We start from the raw sequence: 8,161 nt of genomic DNA on the forward strand, positions 1-8,161 counted from the left end.
AACTTAATCCAATTCCTACTAATTGTGCAGAAGACGCTTTCAAGTTTTAGAGAAGTGTTGCAGATTGCCCAAGGTCATGACATGGCTGGTGTCACAGCTGGACCTAGAACTAAGCTCAGGAGGACCAGACAAGGCCCTCTCCATTTGGCCTCACTGCCTCTTCAAACACTTGGCAACAGCTCCTCCAAGATGGCGGTTTCATGGAAATCACTAGCGATGCAAATCAGTTAAAAGTCATCATACATTTTGTTACTGGCAAGAAAATCTCAAAAGTAATTGTTGCAGAATTGAACATTTTATTTATTGGTTAACTGCATCTGTTATCATAGTAGGAGTCTCCAGAGAGAAAATTTGTAGTTTATTAAGGATATTTCCTTTGACAGATAATAAGATGGAAGTTCCTAAAGAATCGTTCATTTTCTTGTGTGCTATATAGAATGGCTTTCCCCTAGAATTATTATTATTGGAAGCATGTAAATTATAATCAGAGGAACTATTCAAATCACACACTGGAAGTTGGAATTGAGGAAGGAAAGTTTCTAATAATTTAGACATGAGTTTTTCAACCTTGGCGCTGTTAACATTTACACCAGACAATTCTTTGTTATGGCGGGGTCTAAGCTGTGATTGTAGGATGCTTAGCAGCGCCCCTGGCCTCTACCCAGTAGATGCCAGTAACACAAGCCCAACTGTGATAACCAACATCGTCTTCAGAGCTTGTCACATGTCCCAAAATAGCCCCAATTGAGAATCACTAATTGAGACAAGTCTTGGTGTTCAAAATTTCGAGATAGTTTCTTTACTAAGAAAGAATCAGAGGCCAGGGTCAGGGGGGAGAGAGACACAGAGAGAGAGAGAGAGACAGAGAGAGAGAGAAAGAGAGCCAGAGAGAGGTATTATTCTTTCCGACCATCAATGAATCAATAATAAATACTTATTTATTATTAATAAATATGGAAACATGTTACTTAAGTAATACCAAATTACCTCATGTTACTTAAGTAATACCAAACATGTTACTTAAGTAATACCAAATTACCTCCAAGTCAGTCTCAACCTGGTGTCACAGTCAACAGAGTCACAAGTCTGACATCCAAAAATCGATGAAAATAAATTTAGCTCTCTACCAAAACTTTCCTAAGAGATATGGGGACAGGAAATGTAGTTCATGACCCCTGAAATGATCTTCCTATTTTTTATAATCAAAGTCATCCCTCTTCAACCATCTATTCATTTCTCTCATCTAAACAGTTGCTCTTTCACAATCTCTCTTCTCTCTCAAGCTCGGCCGCAAGTGTGCTGGCTTGCTTGTCTCTTCTCCCTCTCCCTGTTCATACTTTAGTGTCCACTGACTTAGTTCTCCCCAAGTGGTTCTCCGGCCTTTCCCGTCTAGATCCAGGTAAACTCTTACCACGTGGCTGCCTTACCCATTGCCTAGATCCACACAACCAAAGTCCTAGATCTCAGGCAAATACTAAATCTTCCTTGGAATATTCTGAGATGCGGGAAGGTTTTAAACCTTATACAAGACTACTTTTATCCCAGTCATACTAGAAAGAAGGAAATCAAGATCAGCAGCAATTCCACTACTCACAAACCCCAGAATTAATAATGGTGGATTTCTAGGTAGGTGGTTTAGACACTTGGAGCTGTGAGGAGAGAATCAAAGTGAAAATATATAGTTTGCATTCCCTAGTCATGGAGGGAAAATACAATGACCTGATCTTCGCTTCCACATTCTTTTTTCCATCAAATTATGAGGCTGACTTCAGGATGTTTCCATATCATGTGGGGCCACCATCATAACCATCATCATATCATCATCATCATGATCACTTATTAAGTACTTACTCTATGCCACAGTGTAAGCATTTTACGAGCATGGCATACTCTCATTACCACTACTAACACAGGTGCTATTAATATTTCCAACTGGTGAGAAAATTGAGTTTCATGGTGGTTATCTAAGCTTTCCAGGACCACAGAACTTATTCATGGTTTACTTATAAGTTCAAGAAAAATTCCCATGCTCAAGGATCTCTGGTCTCACCTCTTCCTCTGCCATGTGTCTGTCTTCGCAAACCTGGTGTGGTAGGTAGCCAGGTGAAGAGCATCATGCTGCCATTTCTATTTATCTTCCAACAGAGGTTCATGGATGGCTGGAGGAGGGCTGGTCAGATGGGCGACAGGAGACACTTTGCCCATAATTTCCATTGTAAGAACCTATCCAAATATTCTTCCCCATGCATGTCAGCCATGCCTGCTCTAGCTCTTTCGGAAGTGTCTTGTGGCCTTGCTACTCAAAGAATACTTTGCAGATCTGCAGCATCAACGTCACCTGGGAACCTGTGAGAAATGCAGACTCTCAGGCCACACCCCAGACCTACTGAATAGTTTCCCTGGTGTTCTGAATACATACCTTCAGGACATTAGAAGGTGGTCCCAATACAAGACCTCCATGGTCCAGTGGTTTGCACGTCGAGCAAATGTCAAGTTTACTTGGAGGGCTTGAGAAATCACAGATTGCTCAGCCTCCTCTCTGTTCTAGGGCCTGGGAGTCTGTAGTTCTGGGACGGGGCCCGAGATGTTGCATTTCTCACAAATTCCCAGGTGGTCTGGGACTGCTGTTTGTGTACCATCGTTATGGTCAAATACACTGACAAACCGCTAAAAGGTAAACCAAACTAAAGCAGTTGATTTTCTAACAGGTCTCAGAACTGTTAATATGCTAATACTTGGTTTCTCAAACTCCTGGCTTGCTGAAACTATTTGGGGGATGGGGAGCAAAATATCACTATAGATTAGTATTCCAGAAAAGGAACATGGAGAACCACTGCTCTACAAACAGACAATACAAAGTTTGGCAGTTATGATGAGAAAGAAAAAAAAGCTGAATGTCATAAAATGACCTCTTTGGTTGGGTGAGGATTAGTCTTGGTTTTGGTATAGTGTCAGCACAGCTGTTATGTCTTTTAGCAAAAGAATAGCACATTTCTCCAAGGAATTTGTACAGATTGAAAATAAATTAGAAATTACTGAGATTCACATAATATAGATCGGGAATTTAAAAGGGTCAAAAAATATATCAGCAACATTCAAATTGCTGTTTCATCCCCCCTGTTGAAATACAAGCCAAGAATAAAACACTGATTAAATAGAGAGCACTGACATTTTACTCCTGGGCTGCTGGATACCAGCCCAAACAAAGAGCCGGTTAAATTCAAAAGACAAAGAGCCCTTTTGTGAGGCAGTAAGTTCATCTGGGAGAAATATGAAGTGAAGTCTCCAAGGAGAGAGTTCTCCAACATCTTTACCTCTAACACTCATTGAGAGGCACTAGGTAAAAATCACATTCAAAATGTACAAGGGAAGGGAGATGAAGGAATTTATTAAAGGATGGAATTGGGATAGACATAAATCTCAACTTTTGCCTCCAGTGAGGGACATTTATATTAGGAAATGAAAATCAAAATGAACAACGAGAAATGAGCAAGAAAATCCATTCTTCTGAGCAAACAAAACATAAAATATCAATTTCATCATATTTTCTATGGGTAGGCAATATAGCAGTGGACAAAATGGACATTTTTCTCTACTCTCAAAGATCGTACACAGTGATAAGGAATACAGGTTCAAAAATAATAAAACTATAAATCAAATAGGAGTTATGTTGGAAGATAAACAAGGAGAAGAGATGGAGAAAAACAGAGTTTGGGTAGAGGTGCTTTAGAAAGCGTGCTCAGGGAAAGCTCCTCGGGTGATTTATTTGAGCTAAGAAGGAAAAGAATGGAAGAAAGGGCCAATAAAATGTTTGGGTAAAGAGCATTTTAGAAATCAAGAATAGTGTATGAAAAGGACTGTAATTGGGGAAAAAACTGGGGTATTTACAGCACTGAAAGGAGACCACGTTAATTGAAGACTTTCTTTGTACAAGTGACCACGCTGAGTCATAGGGGTGAGTCTGTGTGTGCAGGTGTCAGGTAGGAATGGCAGGTGATGATACTCAAGATTAAGTTAGACCTTGGCTTCCTGATTTTGGCCATTTCATTTCTCATGATTCATTCACTCAGCTCCCAAATGCTACAAACTGGTTTCTGCTGTGTTAATACAGAACAAATAAATCATTTGACTGGATCCTGTTCTACATGTAGAGTCATATGTAGTGTTAGTAGCTATTGTTCTTGCTAAAATATTCTTTTATATCCCCTGCCTGCTGTCGAGAGCTATTTATTCCTTGTCAGTCATGCTAAGTTCAACTGGGGCAAACAACTTTAACAATTTAAAGTTGCCCAACAACTTTAAATCCTTAAGGAGGCTTATCACACCTCTTCATGGTAGTGCTGCAGTGAGAGATGAAAGAGCCTTTGGACCAATATTGCAGAATACTGAGTCCGTGATGGCCCAAGTTCATTGTCCTTGTCACATATTATTGTAAAACAGTTTCAGATGAATGGATGTATTAGGTGGATTTTACATATAAAGAAATGATTGGTTGAGGTAATTAATAAAATACAGATAAAGATTTCTTAACCCAAGACTTATGAGTATGCAAAGGATATAAATATATCTAGAGATGATTTTGTTGGAGAACATTTTAGAAAGTAAATGTGCTGAAGATAATTTTAATAAAAATAAAAAGCATGCAGAAAGATCTCCAAAGGTTGGGGTTAGTTAACAAATCATTTTACTTAAAGTCTTACAGGGTATTCATTCCTGAAAGACAAAGAGGGCTCACAAGTGAATTCAACAAAGCAAGAGAGCTTAGACTCGTAGAAAGAAAGCATTTATCTTCCCTCCTGTGATTTCCAATACCACGAATCTGGACATTTGCCTTCTAAGAAGTTCCAGTCCTTGAAATAGAAACTTTCCCACTGTCCTAGCAGAGCACGGGCTATGTTATTATTTCATTACTCACAAGTCCCAGATAGTACATTTGCTCTGTGATTTTAAGTGGCATCAAGTGAATCAAGACTGGCTGAAATCATTCGAGGAAGAGGCAAAAGTCTGCTTTTCTTTTCCTTTCTGCAAGACAGCCTGATTGTGTAATCATACCCCAGCTGAATCTGGCTTGTGCTGTTAGAGGAATTATCTCCTCATTAAAAACAAATCTTAATAGGCCTAATTTGAAGGCTGCTTTTGTCTGTAACTTGATCAAGAGGGTAATGACTGTGAACCATGCTCGATAGGAGAGTAAAAGAAAGTCAGAAACATTAAGCAGGGCAGATTACAGCCACATTACAGGGCTTTTGATATGCAAATGAAGCACACTAGGCAAAAAAATAAAAAATAGCAATGGGCTCGCTTCTATTTCTTTTCTTGATACTCTCCTTAGGGCGTGCAGGAAAATCTGAGTCTCTGAGAAATGGTTTAGTTTGAGAGACCTCTAACTGCTCTTTTCAGGGCCTCAGTCTCCTCAGTTGTAAAATGGGGATAACAGTGTTTACAATTATTATAATAGGGTTATAATAAGGATTAAATGAACTAATATACGTGAAGTGCGCAGAACAGTATCTGGGTTTCTAATCCATCCGGTGCATAGCTAATGAGAGCAGTGACTATCATTAGGTTTAGGTCTTACTGGTTTTGTTACTACTATTGACATTCTTTTTCTATTTCTATACTATTCTATATCTATTCTATACCATTTTTATTGCTATACCATTCTGTATCTATTTCTATTTCTATACCAGTCATAGACTCACAGAATTTGGGGACAGGAAAAACGAGGGTATTGTTTCCAGAACTGTGTTCCAGGAATAACCTCTGTTATTAAGATATTAGTTGTATAAAAATAGGTTTCTCTATTCAAAGACTTTTGGGAAAGGCTACATTAAATAAAATCAGAACCATTCCACCATAAAACCTTTCAGAGTCTTTAATTTGCCAGCAATGTGAATCTCAAAGAGGGTAATATTTTATTCAAGCTTTCCTAAATTTATTTGACCCCAAACACATTTTTCATAGAATGTCTGTTAACCCCTCAAGGAACATTAGTTCTTGAAGCAAATTATGGATGACAACTCAGTGATGCTCAAAGAGGAAAATGACTTCTCCTAGGCCCTCAACTACTTAGAGGCAGAGTCCGGACTTTACCTGGGTCTCCTGGTGCCTCTAGAATGCTTTGCATAAAGCTGGTATCTTGATCTGGCCTGCACTTCTGCAGGGAAAGATCTTGGGTGAAATGAGGAATAAAACCTGGTGGTCAAAAGCATGGACTTGGTTTAACTGCCCACTTCCCAATGTATGATCTCATGCAAGTTATCTCACTTTCCTGGGCCTCATTGTTTTGTTTTTTCCTCCACTGAAAGTGGGGGTAATGACTGCACCTGCCTTGTGGGGTTGTTGAGAATTTAAATATAATGCATATAAAACACATACGTTAGTTATAAACAATTTATCATTGTTCCTAGCACATAGTAAGTGCTAAAAATAGGTTGACAGCTATTGAGAAATAATGTTTTTAAAGGGGGGTCACATCCTACAGTAGAGAAGGAAGATATGATGATGATGAATTGTTTGCTGTTAACTTCTTTTTAAGAGTTTGTCAGTGGAAGCTCCTTGATAATGCTCTACTTGAAGCAATGCTAGGAAGCCTTCTATACCACTGAACCATCACATGGCCAAAAAAAAAAAAAGACTGTTAACTTTCTTAGAGAGGATAGGAGATACTGGCCTAGGCTTGGAGTCTTTGGATTCTACTGCAGAAATTTCTCAGACAGGAAGCATACAAAGTGCCCCTAGTCCCAGGCTACTCAATCAGGCTAGGAGTGCTGTAGTGGGCCACGGATCAGGCTTATCTGTGTGTGAACCTCCAGTAGCCAGTCCACGAGGTAAGTATAGACATCGAGAGTCAGCAATGAGACATTTTTATAGGAATTGGCAGAGTAATATTATGTCTCTACAAGTGTTGAATCCAAATAATAATTTTTAAAAATGAGGCTTGTATTTTTATACCTTTTTATTATTTCATACTTCTAGTAAATGATTTTCATTGTACTTTACAAAAGCATCAGTCTAGGACAGGGTGAATATTAAAATAAGACAAAATAAAATAAAACTTGTCCTTTACCTTAGCTAGTTGGAGAATTAGTCTAGAACAGTGGCCCTCAAAAGTGTGGTCCCTGACCAGCAGAATTAGCGTCTCGTGGGAACTTGTTAGAAATGTAATCCTCACTCCCACCCCAAACTTGCTGCATTAAATTCTGGGTAGATCCCAGCGATCTTTATTTTAATGAGCCCTCAGGTGACTCATATGTACACCAAAATTTTGAAAATATTGAGAACATCACCAGGATAACTGTATCTTCTTCCAAATTCAGTAGAGCAGGAGTAAGTATTACACCCCAAAATTTGCTGTGCAAAAATATTGGGTTGGCCAAAAAGTGTCTTTGGCTTTTAAGTAAAAAGACACTTTTTTCATTTTCACCAAGGACTTTATTATTTTTTTAATATTATTTATTTATTTTATTTATTTTTGGCTGCATTGGGTCTTAGGTGCGGTACGCGGGATCTTCGTTCAGGCAGGCAGGATCCTTCTGTTGTGGCAATGTGGGCTTCTCTCTAGTTGTGGTGTGCGGGTTTTCTCTCTCTAGTTGACGTGTGTGAGCTCAGTAGTTGTGGTGCATGGGCTTAGTCGCCCCGCAGCATGTGGGATCTCAGTTCCCCGAGCAGGGATCCAACCCACGTCACCTGCATTGTAAGGCGGATTCTTTACCACTGGACCACCAGGGAAGTCCTACACCAAGAACTTTATTGAAAAACGTATTCATTTTTTGTTCCACTACCTTCTGCCATTTTTCAGGCAACTGAATAATTCCATCTTCCCAAAACTTTTTATCTTTTTGAGCAAAGAACTGTTCCAGGTGCCTTTTACAGTCTTCCAGGGAATGGAAATTTTTTCCATTAAGAGAATTTTGAAAAGACCAAAATAAATGGAAATCCGAAGTTGCAATGTCTGGTGAATATGGCAGATGAATCAGAACTTCCCAGCCAAGCTGTAACAGTTTTTGCCTGGTCATCAAAGAAACATGTGGTCTTGCATTATCCTAACGGAAGATTATGTGTTTTTTGTTGACTAATTCTGACGCTTTTTGTTGAGTGATGCTTTCAGTTGCTCTAATTGGGAGCAGTACTTGTTGGAATTAATCGTTTGGTTTTCCAG

At 39.1% G+C, this 8,161-nt stretch overlaps 1 protein-coding gene across 14 annotated transcripts in view; it reads left to right on the forward strand.

Annotated features, from left to right (window-relative positions):
• LOC309637527 (uncharacterized protein) overlaps positions 1 to 8,161 on the forward strand; it is a 432,423-nt gene that overhangs the window by 172,985 nt on the left and 251,277 nt on the right. Inside the window, exon 5 of one of the 14 annotated variants that reach the window (XR_014250590.1) lies at positions 2,146 to 2,215. The exons of the other annotated variants lie outside the window; for them this stretch is intronic. The gene's annotated coding sequence lies outside the window, so the exon portion shown is untranslated. The remainder of the gene's footprint in view (positions 1 to 2,145; positions 2,216 to 8,161) is intronic. 14 annotated transcript variants of the gene reach the window in all.

The sequence above is a fragment of the Balaenoptera physalus genome (genome assembly GCF_965194825.1).
Source record: "Balaenoptera physalus genome assembly, chromosome: 11".
Classification (NCBI taxonomy): domain Eukaryota; kingdom Metazoa; phylum Chordata; class Mammalia; order Artiodactyla; family Balaenopteridae; genus Balaenoptera; species Balaenoptera physalus.